Genomic DNA, 18380 nt, shown 5'->3' with positions numbered 1-18380 from the left:
AAGCACCCGCCCCCCACCCCATCCCCACCCAACAACTTTGGAAATCTGTTATTTTCTTTCATGTTTCACTTTTATCAATTTGGGGTGTAAAGAATTCAGAGATGGATTTATTTGACATAGCATGGAACTGCCAGCATTTAACTCTTCAAGTGCTGCCAAGTTTGCGATCTTTTCTCCCCAGGGAAAATCCCTGAACTTCTTAGCCATTCTTCACCAGCAACTTTTCCAACTCTCCTCCAACAATGGCCGGTTCATGGAGTCCAGCATCAGTGAGCAAATTTGCAGAGGACTCCAATCGCCAATGCTGGGAAATCTGTCTGCTGAGCACAGTTCAGGTCACACCTGGTATGAGAACAGCGGGTCCACTAACTTGAATGAAGAACAGCTGCAAGGGAGGAAAGAGAAGGATTGGGTGATTCACCATTTTGAATTGAGTTCAGTTAAATGTTTTGAAATTAATGGCATTTCTGAATCTCTGCTGCCACACAAGTTCTGCTTTCCAGTCCTTCACCCCTGGGAATTGGGCCGTCATCTAACCACATATACCCAAAACAACAGGAACAGGATTGGTCTAACAAGCCCTCAAGCCTGCCTGCCAGTCAATATTATCGTGGCTAATCTATACTGGCCTCAACTCCTCTTCTGTACCAGTTCTCCATAGCCTTCAATTCCCAGATCTTTCAAATACCTGTATATCTCCACTTTAAGTATTTCTAATTTCTGTGGGGCAGAGAATTCCAGAGACTCACTACCCTCTGAGAGAAGAAATTTCTGTGCACTTCAACTTTGAATGACTGCTCCATTTTCTTGTAACTTTGTCCCCTTGATCATGACTTTCCCACTAGTGAAAATATATTGACATATACCCTGTCAAGCCCCTTTATGATCTTATATGTTTGCATAAGGTCACCCATCATTCTTCTAAAATCCAAACAATGCAAATCAAAATCAGGCTTCTTATCACTGACATATGTCACGAAATGTGTTGTTTTGCGGCTGTAGTACAGTGTCACCCCTTTCATCCTAGAAATGAGTCTGGTAAATCCCCTTTGGGCTGCCTCCAATGCTACTATATCCTTGTTTTTAGGTAAGGGGATTAAAACTGTCCATGGTATTCCAGGTGTGGCCTCACCAACACCCTGTACAACTATAACAGGACCTTCCTATTATTAAACTCAACCCCTTCGCAATAAAGGCCAAAATCCTGCTTGCCTCCTGAACTACTTGTTGGACCTACCTGCTAACTTTTTGTGATTCATGCACTAGGATGCCTTGATCCCTCTGAACTTCACTCTATGAACACTGTGGCAAGGTAAGCGTTAATGTAGTGTGCGGGTAGAGATGGTTTGCAGACAGTCTGCAGTCACCCATGCTGAGCAAAGTCCTTGAAAGCATGACTCCTCTGTACAGCATGGGAGCTAAGGTCATCAGGCATACCAAAACAAAATAAGGATGCAAATGAAGGATTGCAAGGCACACGCTAACTATTGGACAATTACTTTAACTCAAATTATTGACCATTAACACCTATATTAATGGAATGTGATTGGTATTTTATGTATGCAAATGAGGGATTCTAAGGCACCCAAAGATTTTAATAGGTCAATATCTGTTTAAAAAAGACAACTCTTTGTTGAAACTTTAGAATAGTTTGATGACAGGGGCCGGACTGTTCTCCTTGTGCACAAGTAAATGAAGTGTGATTGAGAAATGAGAGCAAGTTGTCAGGGGTCTACATGATCGGCAACACCAACCCCTTTGCAGTTGGACACTGGGAAACAGACATAGGCACCTCAATGTGGGCAGAAAATTGAGGCCTATTATGTTGGTATGAATTTGGTTTCTAAGATTGATTTACAGAAGTCTTTAGAATTTTTATGTCACTAGTTACTTATTCTGGGAGGGCGACCTTTTCGTTGTAGCCCTATCAGTTCAAGTACCTATAAGCATTGGTTATGTTTGCAGCACTTTGTGGGGTTGAATAAATGGGAGGTCAAATTGACCTGTATGTTTACACCATCCTTAATGCAGTAAAGTGCCCTAAGGATCTTCACAAGAGTATTATCTAACACGTTATAACACCAAACCACAAGTTAGGACAGTTGCCTTGGTCAGAGTGATAGCTCTTCTGGAGACAGACAGGCAATTAAAAAGGTGAAGGGCTTTGAGGATAGTTGGAGCATAAACCCTTGGCAGTTGAAGACATGACCACCAATGGTGGAGTGAATAAATTACGGAGAATTCAGAGGCTAGAACTGGAGGGACTTGGACACCTCATCAAGTTTTGGAGCATAGTTTGCCAATAAGGAGGGAAAGGGTTGACGACTGGAAGACCAAATTTAGAATTTTAAAATTGCAACATTGACCATAAGATATAGGAGCAGAATTAGGCCATTTGGCCCATCGAGTCTGCTCCACCATTCGATCATGGCTGATTTATTTTTCCCTCTCAACCCCATTCTCCTGCCTTCTCCCTGTAACCTTTTACGCCCTTACTAACCAAGAACCTATCAACCTCCACTTTAAATATACCCCATGACTTGGCCTCCACAGCCTCTGTAGCTATGAATTCCACAGACTCACCACCCTCTGGCTAAAGAAATTCCTCCTCATCTCTGTTCTAAAGGGACGTCCTTCTATTCTGAGGCTGTGCCCTCCGGTCCTAGACTCTCCCACTACTGGAAACGTCCTTTCCACATCCGCTCTATCTAGGTCTTTCAATATTCAGTAGGTTTCAATGAGATCCCCCCCCCCCCCCTTATCCTTCTAAACTCCAGCAAGTACATTGCTTACAAGCCAGCATCAATCAGCAAATACAGCTGATAGATGAACAGAATTTAGTTGGAGATAGGGCAAGGACAGGAGTGTTGGATGAGCTCACAGTGCATAGAATGATGGAGCAGGTTCTTAGAGACAGGAGCAGATGATACAACACAAACTATTCAGCTGGCTGCAAAAATTATACCGCAAATGCCAGGCGTCCTTTGGCTTTGTGACTCTGATCTTTGATGAACGCCTGTATATTATCTACTCAAAGCCATTCATTGATGACAGCTTGATTCTTCACTGTGCTGCACATGTTAAATTTAGGCCTCTTCACCAATAATATATTGTCCCAGGATTTACTGGATTAGGGCACCGCACAATGAATTTAAAAATGCAGCCTGAAGAACATAAAAACAACGTCAAAGGAAGACTCGTGTTTCTAGTATAGTTGGCTCCTATCTCTCAGGGCTGCCTTATCTCATTGTCTTAAACTCATTGTCAATAGGTCAGACAGTGCAGAACAAGCCTTTCAGCCCACAATGTTCGTGCCTATTATCCCACTTTTAGCCTGTAGCCCTTGATGCCATGACATTTTGAATGTTCACCTAAATACTTAAATGCTGTGAGAGTACCTGCCTTCTCACTGCGTGTTCCAGATTTCCACCACCCTCTAGGTGAACAAAGTTCTTCCTCAGATCCCCTCTCAGTTTCCTACCCGTTACCTTAAACGTATACCCTCTAATCATAAAAAATCCCCTCATAATTTTATATACCACATTCTGCTCATTCACAAGAACACAAGAAAATAGGAGCAGTCGTAGTTCACCCGGCCCCTCAAGCTTGCCCCACCTTTACAATATGATCAATACTGATCTACCTCAGGCCTCAACTCCTCCTCTTTGCCAGAACCCCATAACCCTCAATTCCCTGATCCTTCAAAAATGTGTCTGCCTCCACTTTAAATACCTCTAATGATCCAGCCTCCACAACTCTTTGGGGTGGAGAATTCCAGAGATTTACCATCCCCTGCAAGGAGAAATTACCACATTTCTCAGTTTTAAATGACAGGTCCCTCATCTTGAAACTACGTCCCCTCAATCAAGACTTACCCTCAACATCTACACTATCATGCCGCTGTTAGCATCTTATTTATTGCCTCAGCCTTCTCCACTCTAAAGAAAACAAACCCAGTCTTCTCCAGCCTCTTCTCATGCTGAAACATTCCATCCCAAGCAACATCCTGGTGAATCTTCTCAGCACCCTCTCCAATGCAATCATATCCTTCCTCTAGAGTGGTGACCAGAACTGCACACTTACTTCATCAGTGGGACTAGCTTAGATGGGAACCTAGATCAGCATTGACCAGTTGGGCCAAAGGGCCTGTTTCCATGCTGTATGGCTCTATGAGTTTCTATGTATAGTTATAGATGAATATTTTGCCTGACTTTACAGAAGGTTGGTGATTTGAAGGTTGACATAGTAATTCCTCCATGTGTTCCTTTAAAACTTTTTAGGAAGTGAAATTTCATAAAGTGAAATGCTGGGTGCATTGTATTTCAGTACATTTTATTCTTTGTGGAGAGTGGCATGTTATTTATTTGAGAGAAAATTTGTTTGTGGAAAGTGCTGAGACACTGAAAATATTTTTGTACAGTGAATACGCACTCCCAAAATGTCAATGCCATAAGAGTGAAGATTTCAAACCAAATTCCAGAGGTTTTCCACTATCCTATGTGAAGAAATTTCTCAATATTTCTGTCCTAAAGGGCTTACTCCTTTTTTTAGATTTTTTTTTTAGATTTTATTTTCAGCATGGTAACAGGCCCTTTCGGCCCAACGAGTCCATGCTGCCCATCTTAAACCCCCATATTAACCTACCCGTACGTCTTTAGAATGTGGGAGGTAACCGGAGCACCCGGAGCAAACCCACGCAGACACCGGAGAACACACAAGCTCCTTACAGACAGCGACGGGAATCAAACCTCGTTTGCTGGCACTGTAATAACGTCGCGCTAACCTTCTTCTCCTTCTTCTGAAACTGTACCCACTGGTCTGAGACTCCTCCCTGCATGTAGTCTGTAATTTTTTTTGCCATACCCTGCATATTTCTCAACATTCATTAGGATCTCAATTTAGGCTGTTCTTCATTTTCTTTCAGTGGGACCCCAGCACCACCCCCGCCCCCCCACTATCTCGTCCTGAATATCTCTAACTAATCTGACACATTTCAATTAAATCTTTCATACTTCTAAACTCCAGTGAATACAATCCCAGACTATTCAATCTTTCCTCTTATAGCAAACCTGCCTTCCTGGGAACACTCCAATGAATCTTCACTTCATTCACTCTATGGCAAAGGAAGAGAAAATATTCTTTGGTAAAGAAGGAGAAAGGGAAGGTCTCAATAACTATCAGCCTGCACGTTGGTTCTGTGAAAATCATTGGAAAAGATTCTGTGGGATGAAGTACACAGGGAGGCAAACATTAATCAATGATGCTCAGCATGAGATTGTGTCCGACTAACAAATGACATGTTTGAGGAGGTAGCAAGGAGAATCAATGATGGTAGTGCATTTGATGCAGTCCACATGCATTTTAGTAAACAGTTGACAAATTGATCAGGCAACTAGAAATTCATGAGATGCCAGTGAAATTGGTAAATTGAATTAAAGATTAGTCAGTGGGAGAAATAAAAAGGTAACAGTTGACAAGAATTTTAGTAATTGTATGCAGTGGGGTTCCTCAGGAATTGATCCCTTGCTCTTTTGTGATAAAAGTTAACTTTGACTTAAATGTAGGGCCATCATTAAGAAGTTTATCAATGATCCCAGTGTCATTGATGGGATGGAATTAAATTATGGACTGGAGGAAGATACCAATGGCCTAATTAGGTGAACAGAATGGAAGTAGCTGTTTCCAATCTAGATTAGGATTGTCGAAGATCCCTACTATTTTTGTCTTATTATTCATGCACTTCTCAGGAAATTGCCTATATATTTGCTCCACCATCTTGGGAATCTTTGGGAACTTATAGCTCAGATACAGCTATGTGATTTCCACCCTTTTTGTTCCTCTATTCAATCCAAGTGGACTAATTTCTTGATCTTTCTTGTTTTCTGTTATATATAAAAAGTAGGGTACTGAGGAATACAGTCATAGAGGCATCCAGCACGGAAACAGGCCCTTCAACCCAACTAGTCCATGGCGACCAAGATGCCCATCTGAGCTAGTCCCACTTGCCCGGGTTTGGCCCATATCCCTCTAAACCTTTCCTATCCATGTACCTGTCCAAGTGTCCTTTAAATGCTGTTAATGTACCTGCCTGAACCACTTCCTCTTGCAGCTCATTCCATATTTGGACCACCCTCTAGATGAAAAAGTTGCTCCTCATGTTCCTGTTAAATCTTTCCTTTCTCACCCTAAACCTACACCCTCTAGTTCTTGATTCCCCAACCCTGGTAAAATGTACATTCACCCTACCTATGCCCTTCTCGATGTTATACACCTCTATAAGATCAACCCTCACTCTCCTACGCTCCTATGAATAAAGTCCTAGTCTGCTCAACCTCTCTCTACAACTCAGTCCCTCGAGTCCTAGCATCATCTTCATAAATCTTTCCTGCACTCTTTCCAGCTCAGTGGCATCTTTCCTATAGCAGGGTGACCAAAATTGAACAAAATATTCCAAATGCAGTGTCACCAACATTTTGTACAACTGTTGATGAACAGGGGGACCTTGGGGTTCAGGTCCATTATTCCCAGAAAGTGACAACATAGGTGGATAGGGTGGTGAAGAAGGCATATGGCATGCTTGCCTTCATACGTCAGGGCGTAAAATATAAAAGTTGGGACATTATGTTGCAACTTTGCAAAACACTAGTTGGACGACATTTGGAGTATTGTGTGCAGTTCTGGTCGCCATTCTATATGAAGGATGTGATTGCACTGGAGAGAGTGCAGAGAAAAGAGAGAGCGCAGAGGAGATTCACCAGGATGTTGCCTGGATTGGAGAGCTTTAGCTCTGGGGAGAGATTGGATAGGCTGGGACTGTTTTCCCTAGAGTGAAGGAGGCCAAGGGTTGACTACATAGAGGTATATAAAAATATAGGGGACACAGATAAGGTAGGGGTATCAAAAGCATAAGGGCATAGGTTTAAGGTGAGAGGAAGGAGTTTTCAAGGGGATCTGAGGTGTAAGTTATTTTACACCCAGAGTGGTTGATACTGGAACTTGCTGCTTGAGGAGGTTGTGGAATCAGATACAATTACTATGCTTAAGACCAATTTAGACCGATACTTAAATAGGCAAGGCATGAAGGATACAGACCTAATGCAAGCAAATGGTATTAGTGCAGATGGACAAATGGTGGGCCCATTTCTGTGCTGCACGACTATGACTCTATGACAAATAGATTACAAAACATGTACACCTCTTTCTTTTGGTCTTCACTCTAAACCTTTTTACTGGTTCTCTTACCCTACAACACAGTTCTTAGCCTATCTTTGTCACTGCACTACCATCTCATTAAATCCAGCAACTCAGTTGCATCACAGGCAGGCCAGAGGTGGACATAGTTCAGTCACAAGGACTGCCTCGAGCAATATTTAGTTGAACTTGGAAAGAATGATATCTAAATTGTAAACGTTAATAGAAACACTTGGTGAGCACTGGGAACCTTTGGAAGCCAAGTGCAACAAAAGCTTTATTCTAAACCTGGTCATAATTATACTCTCTAAAATTTCATCTCAATGGCCTATACCTTAATAAATATCCTTTGGAAAGTAACCAGGAGGATACAAAACATTCAGATGGAGGATTTGCACTTCTGGGTGTGGATAGAGTATCCTGTAACCAAATATATAAAGTTGCAACAGACTTGCAAACTGAAGTAGTTCCTCAGTTAGAGGCCGCTGTTTTCTGGAGAAGAGTGAAAACACTGAAGAGCTGTGTGTATTCACTTCGCCTGCATTCAATAAAAAGAGGATCCGATTGGACAGGAACAATTAACCAGGTGAGAAGAAATTCTTTTCTCTCGGAATAACCGCTCAAGACATTTAATTCAGTTGGAGTGTCCTGGACAGAAAGGTTATGTCATTAGACTGTGTACTTGTGTACAAGTATTATTTCAATAACTCTAACAAGTTTAAAATTTATTTGCATCGAAGTTGATAAAGTTCATGGGCTCTCACGTCCGCATGCTGATTGACTTTTTCCATGTTTGTAACATCTGCTGCTTTTTCGTTAAATTCCCAGTATCTGCAATGTTTCACTTTACGCTTGATAAAGAACACTTTCTATTCCAACTCAAGGCTCCTGCTGATTAACCAGAGACTAAATGTACTAATGCAGCTTTAAACTTCAGATGTAAAAGGAGAATAACCAGCAGTGCACAAAACCTTTGGTGACGTTTGAAAATTCTGGATGAATACACTGGGTCAGTTGGTAATTGGAAAGAGTAAAGTCTTGTTTAGGTTGTTAGTTAAGGAACTTCAGAACTCAACAATGGAACAGGACATCATGATTTTATTTGTCTCCTCGCGTGAGTCTCTTCTGTATGTTTCAATGCCCTAATGACTTCATGGACCTGCCAATTTTGACAATCTTTTATATTATCCTGCAGTTTCCTGCTTTTGCAAACCATCAGAGCTGTGAAGCCAGAAATGTTTGTTTTAATTTTATGTTGAATGTCAATTAAAGGCATTCTCATCCTTCAGATTTCAGTTCAATGAATGATTAAGCTGAAGTCCTATTTGTATATCCATTTTTTTCTGGTTTTACATTAAAAATAAAAGATTTGTTTTTTCTCATTTCACCTTAATTGTTGATGTGGTTTTCAGTAATTCACTTACAACTCTTCCAGTCTAATTTTATTTGGCTCTCATTATAACTTGTATTCAATTTCCTCAACTGTGGCGTAAGTTTAAAGAAGTACTTCCTCTTAACAATGAGGATCACCCAATAAACAACTTCTATAGAGAATTCAAACTTGAGAAAGTTTAAAGAAGTTGGGATAATACATTGGGTTTAGGTGGTCAGGGATGAGTGAATCCCCTGATGACTATAAAGAGATTAAGAATGCTCTTAAGAGGGAAATCAGGAGGGCAAAGAGAGTGTGTGAGATGAATCTGGCAGGTAAGGTTAAGGAAAATCCCAAAGGGTTCTTTAGCTATATAAAGAGTAAAAAGGGTGGCTAGGGAAAGAGTAGGTCCCCTTAGAGATCAGCAGGGCTGCCTATGTCTCGAGCCACAGGAGGTGGGTGGGAATTTTAAAGAATATTTCTCCTCAGTGTTTACTGACGAGAAAATCATGGTTGCTCAAGAGATAAGGGAAACTAGTGGAGATGTCTCGGAGGAAATTCATATTACCAGGGAGGAGGCAACCTTACGGCGCATTAAGGTGGATAAATCCCTAGGGCCTGACCAACTGCATCCTCAGACTTTGTGGGAGACTAGAGGAGAAATTACAGAGGACCTTCCGGAGATATTTGCTTCACCGTTAGCCACTGACGAAGTTCCAGAAGACTGGAAGGTGGCTAATGTTGTTCCATTGTTGAAGAAGGGTAGCAAGGACAAGCCAGGGAACTACAGGTCAGTCAGCCTGACATCAGTAGTGGGTAAGTTACTGGAGGAATTCTGAGGGATAAGATCTACCAGCATTTGGATAGACAGAGTTTGATTAGGAGGAGTCAGCATGGCTTTGTGCTTGGAAATTTGTATTTGACAAATGTTTTAAAGTTTTTTGAAGAGGTAAGCAAAAAGGTAGATGAAGGTAGGACAGTGGATGTTGTTTATTTGGACTTTAGGAAGGCCTTCAACAAGGTCCCACATGGTTGGCTGGTCAAGAAGGTTAACTCCCAAGGAATCCAGGGAGAACTAGTTAGGTGGATTCAAAATTGGCTCGGAGGTAGGAAGCAGAGGGTGGTGGTTGAAGGTTGTTTCTCAGAATGGAGGCCACTGACTGGTGGTGTGCCGTGGGAGGCAGTGTTGGGACCCTTGTTATTTGTTATTTATATAAACGATTTGGATGCAAATGCACAAGGCTTGATCAACAAGTTTGCGGATGACACAAAATTAGGAGGTGTTGTTGATAGTGAAGAAGGTTATCATAGATTACGGGGGGATCTTGACCAGTTCGGGAAGTGGGCTGAGGAGTGGCAAATGGATTTCAATACAGGTAAGTGTGAGGTGATAAGTCAAACCAGTTTAGGACTTATACCACAAATGGTAGGGCATGAAGGAGTGTAATGGAACAGAGGGACCTGGGATTACATTGAAGGATTACATTGAAAGTTCATTGAAAGCTGTGTCACAGGTAGACAGGGTGGTGAAAAAAGGGTTTAACACGCTGGCCTTCATCAGTCAGGGCACTGATTATAGGAGTTGGGATGTTATGTTGCAGTTGTATAAATCATTGGTGAAGCTGCACTTGGAGTACTGTGTACAGTTTTGGTCACCCTGTTATTGGAAAGATGTGATTAAACTGGAAAGAGTGCAGAAGGTATTTATGAGGATGTTGCCAGGACTAGAGGGCCTGAGTTATAGAGAGAGGTTGGCCAGGTTAGGTCTTTATTCCTTGGAACATAGGAGAATGAGAGGTGACCTTATAGAAATGTTTAAAATTATGAGAGGCATAGACAAGGTGAATGGTAACAGTCTTTTCCCTAGGGTAGGGGAGTCCAAAACCAGGGGGTATAGATTTAGAGAGGGGAAAGATTTAAAAGGGATCTGAGCGGCAACTTTTTCACACAGAAGGTGGTGAGTATGTGGAACGAGCTGCCAGAGGGAATGGTTGAGGCAGATACAATAGTACCATTTAAGAAGTACTTGGATAGGTACATGCAGGGACGGGGCTGAGAGGGATATGGGCCAAACCCAGGCACGGTAGCGTAGCAGTTAGCGCAACGCTATTACAGCGCCAGCGATTGGGGTTCGATTCCCGTCGCTGTCTGTAAGGAGTTTGTACGTTCTCCCTGTGTCTGCGTGGGTTTCCTCCAGGTGCTCCGGTTTCCTCCCACATTCTAAAGACGTACGGGTAGGTTAATTTGGGGGTTTAAAATGGGCGGCGCGGACTCGTTGGGCCAGAAGGGCCTGTTACCATGCTGTAAATAAATAAAAAAAAGATAAAAAATAAAAAAATTGGGACTAGATGGGTGGGTACTGTGGATGGCATGGACCCATTGGGCCGAAGGGCCTGTATCTGTGCTGTATTGCTCTATGACTCTAAGTCCTAAAATGAAGAAACCCCCAAAACCACTTTTATAGTGAACTTAAGGTATCAATCCATCGCCAGTAATACCTTAATTCACACAGTGGCATTTTTGGAGAGTTCTTTGTTCTGCATTCTTCAATGGACAACTACCATTATGTAATACCAATTATGTCTCCAAATAAATTAGCTCAGCTCATGCCAAGTGTTATATTGCTGGTCTAAACCCAACGTCAGTTGTGTTTGCATTGTGGGAGATTCAGTGAAGGTTATTTTGTATGAGAATGAGGCAGATGCTCTGACAATGGGAGAGAGTTGTAGGTCATGTATAAAAGATGGGGAAAGTTTGTGGTCTCGGTTTCAGTATCTGAGTGTGAAACATTTGACTTGAAGTAAACTTTTAGCTGAACTATTTATTGTGACAACTTCCTGCTGCATGTGATGGATGTTGAATCAGTCCAGGCCTCTGAGCATTCTCACCTTTCAGTTTTCAGTTCGATGAAGGATTGAGCTGAAATCCCATTTGTTGATTACCAGACAATTTCGTTTTTCTGGATTTACTTTAAAGGTCAAATATACCGATTTTCTCATTTTACCTTAATTGTTGGCATGATTTCCAGCGATTCACTTGCACTTCTAATAATAAGTTTAGAAGAAGTGCAAGTGAATCACAGCAAACCACAACAACAACAATTAATTTATTGTTAATTAATTAACTTTTTGGCGATTAATTAATTAGCAATTACTTAATTGATTAAGTATTAAGCAATGTTTCACTGTTAAAGGGAACATTACAATCAGAGGTTTCTGATTTTTATGGAAAATCAGTGGAATAATGGATTTTAATTCCCTTAGAGTTAAAGAAATTCTAGAATTCCAGCTGATAATGACTTGACTTAATCATCTAATTATACTGAATGGAGAAATAAAATCTCAAACTGCCTGCAAACAATTGGCAATTCCACACAGCAAGAATGGGATTTTCTTTCTTTGCCACTGTAAAGCCATTTATGACACACATACAGCATGGGAAGAGTCCCTCAGACCACTGAGTCTGCATCAGCCATCTTGCATCAATATAAACTAACCCTACATTACTCCCAAATATTATTTTACTTACCGACAGACCCATCAACTCCCATCCCCACCCAGCTCCTACCACTCACCTACACAATAATTTCCAATGGCTGATAAACGTCCCAATGTCCCTGCCTTTGGAATGTGGGAGGAAACCAGAGTACCTGAAAGAAAACTCACACAGTTACAGGGAGAACACATAAACTGCACACAGACGGCACCCAAGGTCAGGACTGAACCTGGGTCTCTGGAGCTGTGAGACAGCAGATCTACTAATTTGAAAAAAAGCAGGGTGATTTATTACAAGACACAGAAAAAGTGCTGGAGGAACTCAGCAGGTCAGGCAGCATCTATGGAGGGAAATAAATAGTCAATGGTTGGGGCCGAGACCCTTCATCAGGACTGGAAGGGAAGAGGGCAGAAGCCAGAATAAGAAGGTCGGGGGAGGTGGAGGAGCACAGGCTGGCAGGTGATAGGTGAGTCCAGGTGAGAGGGGGAAGGTGGGGGGGGGGGGAGGGGGAAGATGTAATAAGCTGAGAGGTGATAGGTAGAAGAGGCACAGGGCTAAAGAAGGAGGAATCCAGTAGGAGAGGGCAGTGGACCATGGAATAAAGGGAAGGAGGTGGGGAATAGATGGGCAGGTCATGAGGCCGGGAGAAGGGGAAAGGGAAAGGGGGAGGGGGCCACAGGAATGAATGAGTACAAAGAGGAGGGGGAAGGAGGGCGATAAAGGGGGGGGAGAAGAGGGGAGGGGTTACCAGAAGTTAGAGAAATCGATGTTGAGGCCGTCAAGTTGGAGATTCCCAAGGCGGAATATGAGGTGTTGTTCCTCCAACCTGTGTCTGGCCTCAGTCAGGCATCCCGGCTGATTTACAAATTTGCAAGAATCTCTGTTCCAAAATACACATGAATTCAGTCAGAATCAATAAATCAATTTTTCTTCAGATTACTGAAATTTAGAGAACTGTTGTCAACCTTGCTCACTAAATAAGCCATCTTTCTTACTGCATTCATTTAAGTCCTAAGATATATTTTTCTTGCATTATTGAGTCTGGTTATTCATAAAGTAACGATTACCTACATTGAACAATAAGTTTTGTTAAATGAAGGATATTTGATTTCAGTCCCGAATATTTTCTTAGCTTTTTATTAAACCATCAGGGCTTATTGGCTTATTTTTCAGCTATCAATTGTCATTTACTTCACATGCACTTTACCCTTGCTCGTCAAACTAATGCCATATTTCTGCTGTTTAATTGCCAGTCACTTGTAGACACAGAATCGACAACTGGAAGGACCTATTCCTCCATCTGGCAGTATAACTGAAACTGGGAACTCTGCCACGTTAAAAACACAGAAACAACGATGCAGCAAGGTGAGTGATGAGTTCAAAAGAGCAAAATAAATTTTGTGGGTACATTTCCTAATCATAGGTTATTCATAATGGAAAGGGCTCAGGGAAATGAGGCCATCATATTTACAATGTGGTGAAAAGCATGGAGCTCACTACCACAGGGGCTTAATGAAAAGAACATGAGAAATAGGAGTTGTAGAAAACCATTCGGCCTTCTCAAGCCTGCTCTGTCTTTCAATAAGATCACGAACTTTAGCTCTATTTTCCTCCATATTTTTCCATACCCCTTGACTCCCCTGTAGACCAAAGCTCTCTTGAATATCCACAAGTTCGCAGATGACACCACCATAGTGGGCTGGATCTCAAGTAACAGTGAGACAGAGTACAGGAAGGAGATAGAGAGCATGATGTCAAGACAACAACCTTTCCCTCCATGTCAGCAAAACAAAAGAGCTTTTCATTGACTTCAGGAAGCAGGACAGAGTACATGCCCCTGTCTGTATCAATGGTGCTGAGATGGAGATGGTTGAGAGCTTCCTAGGTGTAAATATCACCAATAATTTGTCCTGGCCCAGCCACGTGGACATTATGGCCTAGAAGGCTCACTAGCACCTCTACTTCCTCAGGCAGCCAAGGAAATTTAGCATGTCCCCGATGACTTTCACCAATTTTTAGAGATGCACCACAGAAAGCATCCTATCCAGAGGCATCACAGCTGGGTATGGCAACTGCTCTGCCCAAGGCTGCAAGAAAATTGCAGAGAGTTGTGGACACAGCTCACTCCGTCATGAAAACCAGCTTCTCTTCCATTGACTCGGTCTGCACTTCTCACTGCCACGGGAAAGCAGCCAACATAATCAAGAACCCCTCCCACCCCAATCATTCTGTCTTCTCCCCCCTCCCGTCAGCCAGAAGATACAGGAGCCTGAGGGCACATAACACCAGGCTCAAGGACACCTTCTATTCCACTGTGATAAGACTATTGAACGGTTCCCTTATACAATGAGATGGACTCTTGACCTCACAATCTACCTTGTTGTGATCTTGCACCTTATTGCCTACCTCCAATGCACTTTCCTGTAGCTGTGACACTTTACTCTTTATTCTGTTATCGTTTTTACCCTGTACTACCTCATTGCACTCTGTACTAACTCAATGCATCTGCACTGTGTAATGAATTGATCTGTACGAACGGTACGCAAGACAAGTTTTTCACTGTAGCTCGGTACAAATGACAATAATAAACCAATTCCGATCACTATGTTTAAGAGGCAGCAGAAAACAAGCTGTTGGAGGAACTCAGCGGGTCAGGCAGCATCCATGAGGGGAAATGGACAGTCAACGTATCAGTTTGAGACCCAGTCCAGATGAAGGGTCTTGATCCAAAATGTCAACTGAGTGAAGTTTGCACATTCTCCCTGTGACTGCATGAGTTTCCTCCAGTTGCTCTGGTTTCCTTCCACATCCCAGGGCACACAGTTGGCCGTTATAAATTGCCCCTCACATGTAAGTGAGCAGCAGAATCTGTTGGGAGCTGATGGGAAAATATGGGGAGAACATACATGGGATGAGCTGGGATCAGAATAAATAGGTGCTTGATGGTCCACACAGACTCAGTGGGCCAGAAGACCAACTCATGTGTATGATTCTAGTTGAAGACCCACACCTCAAGGTTCAGCAACAACTTCTACCCCACTGCCATCAGGTTCTTGAACTGACCTGAAAAACCCTAACACTACCTCAGACTATATTCATTTTTTCTCTCCCTCAACTTGCACTAATGTCATTATGTTTGTTTTGTCGTGTAAGTTCTGTATAATTTATGTTAATATATGCTAATTAGTGTTGGTCACGTTTGTAAATTACTGTGGTGCTGCTGCAGAAAGCTAATTTTCATGGCATTTATACCCTGGGTATACATGCCCATGACAATAAACGTGAACTTGAGCGGTAGAATCTGGGGGAAGCTGATGGGAATAAAACATGGGATAAGTGTAGGATTAGTGAAAGGGAGGGAGTAGAACAGGCCCTTTGGCCCTGCAGGTTCATGCCAACCACTAACCACCCATTTAGACTGAGCCTACATTAGTTGACACTTGCGGGCTGCTCCCAGAACGCTATGCAAAAAGATGTATTTCACTGTGTGTTTGGATGTACATGTGACTAATAAAGAAATCTTATAAAAAAAGGGAAGGACTACAATTTAAGGTTCTTCTGCCACAGGAGAGGGAGGGGCGGGTCAGGCGAGGAAGCCCCTTAAATATTGCAAATATGGGATTGGGGTATCACCCCAGGGAGCCACACGAGTGGCATCGGTGCTGTTGTTTTTTATAAAAAGGCAACAATAATGATTGATCCGTACATGAATGTAAAGGCTTGCACTGTTTTATTGTTGTATATAGTTTGTTTTTTATGATGAATAAAGTTTATTTTGGAATAATAATTAAAAAATTAGTTCCCTATTCCCTGCATTCTATTTGCAGTGGCCAATGAACCTACCAACCCACGTAACTTTGGGACATGGGAGGGAGCAGAGCACCCAGAGGAAACCCACACGGTCACAGGGAGAATGTGCAGACTCCACAGGAACAGCATCCGGAAGTCAGGATTGAACCTGGGTCTCTGGCACCGTGAGACCACAGCTCTACTGGCTGTGCCACTGTGCCACACTTAGTGCATGCTCAGAGTTTGGAGACAATCAAAGGGTCTCCGAAAGGGAACCAAAGGGAAGATCTGCAGAAAGGTGGAGACCCAGTAGAGCTGAGTGATGCCAGCCATAAAAAGGACCGTAAAGATATCTTCAGAGGAGATGTAAAAAGGGGATGAATTAAATCTGAAATACCAAACAAGAGAGAGAGAGAGAGAGAGAGAGAGCGAAGTACAAATGCTGGAAGTGTGAAGCTTGAAAGTTTAAGTACTTAAAGTTGCTGTATTTAGGATGTCAGGAGCTAAGTTGCAAGGCGTTGTCATTCCCCAAGCTTCACAGAGCAACATAAGGGGCCAGGACCAGCAGTCAGAGTGGGGCAATGGAAATCAATAATAAAATCAGAAAATGCTGGAGACATTTAGCAACTCAGGCAGCAACTGTGAGAGAGAAAAGGAGTTAAGGTTTCAGGTTGAAGACTCTTTTTCAGGATAGGGCCTTGGTTGCAATGCCACTAACAGTAATAGTGGAAGGGGTACCCGGGGACCATCGTCAGTGCTGGGGACACAGAATCAACCGCAAACTCACCTCCTGTTTAAGTTGTCAGCTGGTGCTAGTTCACGGCTGGTTTCCCTGGTAGATATCTTGGGAAGGCAAAGGCCAAGTCGTTGCTTCAGCTCCTGCAGCCAGCGTGGTGGAAATAGAGGAATATCTCGTTCTTGCTCTGACCTTCAACTGGAGGGGTGGAGCTCAGCCCAGCCAGTCGTTTGCTTCTGCTGGACAAGGGGCATCATTGAACGCATGAAGAATGTGCAAAGAAGGTAATTATTGTCAAAAATGAAAAAAAATAGCTGAATGAGGTCACGTGGGAGATGCCTGGAAATTGGCAGAGAACCCATTCAAACTGAATATCTTACCCGGTTCCAGTCAGACATTGATCTTTGGATATAACCCAGCAATTTCACATTTTGAGCAATCATTTGCAGCTGTGTTCTTTATAGGGTGGGTATCCACCCTGTTTTTTTTCCCCCGTTGATTGGATTTAACTAGAAATGGATTTTGTTCAATATAGTCGGCTGCCAGGTCTTTTACAGCAACTGCACTGGAGCGGTACTGTGTGGAGTGAGGAAGCGGGATGAGGCACAACACGGCTTTCTATCGCACTGCTTCACCAATGGCCTGTGCGCTTTCAAAAGGCAGTGCCAGTGATTTACCTAACATCTTGCATGAAGTTCCCATTATCCTCAAAACCACCAGTCCAACTACTGCGTCCCTGAAAGTGGCCACACAAGTAGATAGGTGATGAAGAAGGCGTACTGAACACTTGCCTTCATCGGTTGGGGCATTGAATATAAAAGCTGGGAAGTCAAGTTGCAGCTGTATAAAACTTTGATTAGACCACATCTGGGGTATTGTTTGCAGTTCTGGTCACCACATTACAGGAAGGATGTGGAGGCTTTGGAGAGAGTGTGGAAGAGGTTTACCGGGATGCTGCCTGGATTAGAGGGTGTGAGCTATAAGGAGAGGTTGGACAAACCTGGATTGTTTTCTCTGGATTGTTAAAAGCTGAGGGGCAACCTGATAGAAGTATGTAAAATTGTAAGTGGCAGAGATTGGATAGATAGGTTGGAAATGTCAAATACTGGAGTGCATAACTTAAAGGTGAGAGGGGAAAAGTTTAAAGAAGATTTACAAGCAAGTTTTTTACACAGAGAGTGGTAGGTGCCTGGGACTTGCTACCAGGGAAAGTGGAGGAAGCAGATCCGATAGCAACCTTTTAAGAGGCATTTAAGATAAGATATCTTTATTAGTCACATGTACATCAAAACACACAGTGAAATGCATCTTTTGCATAGAGTGTTCTGGGAGCAGCCCGCAAGTGTCACCATGCTTCCGGTGCCAACATAGCATGCCCACAGCTTCCTAACCCATACATCTTTGGAATGTGGGAGGACACTGGAGCACCCAGAGGAAACCCATGCAGACACGGGGAGAACGTACAAACTCCTTACAGATAGCGGTGGAATTGAACCTGGGTCACTGGCGCTGTAATAGCATAACACTAACCGCTACACTATCAACGTCAAAGTAATGGACACCCTATGCACTCCTTGTTTTTATTTATTTTTATTCACTCTGATTTATATGTGTTACTTCTGACGTCTCTGTGTTGTTAAATCACATGAAGCCTCCTCTGTCAATGAGACTTCATCTGTTGTTTCCATTGAGTACCATGGTCTGATGAGAGGAATAACTGGACAGACCCAATCTGGCTAATCCTGAGCACACTGTCACAAATATGGGCCTATTTTTAGTCCTGATTCATCAATGCAC

At 42.7% G+C, this 18380-nt stretch overlaps 1 long non-coding RNA gene across 1 annotated transcript; it reads right to left on the bottom strand.

The window, feature by feature from the left end:
* Window positions 1-57: 57 nt before the first annotated feature.
* Window positions 58-16768, bottom strand: LOC127576228 (uncharacterized). The gene is made up of 3 exons (XR_007957189.1): window positions 16635-16768; window positions 12138-12212; window positions 58-385 (listed from the first exon to the last, which is right to left on the bottom strand). It is a non-coding gene; the product is annotated as an uncharacterized LOC127576228 (long non-coding RNA).
* Window positions 16769-18380: the final 1612 nt, after the last annotated feature.

This window comes from Pristis pectinata, chromosome 11 (assembly GCF_009764475.1).
Source record: "Pristis pectinata isolate sPriPec2 chromosome 11, sPriPec2.1.pri, whole genome shotgun sequence".
Taxonomy (NCBI): Eukaryota; Metazoa; Chordata; class Chondrichthyes; order Rhinopristiformes; family Pristidae; genus Pristis; species Pristis pectinata.
The sequence above is the reverse complement of the archived record's forward strand: the minus strand, read 5'-3'. Positions and strand labels throughout refer to the sequence as shown.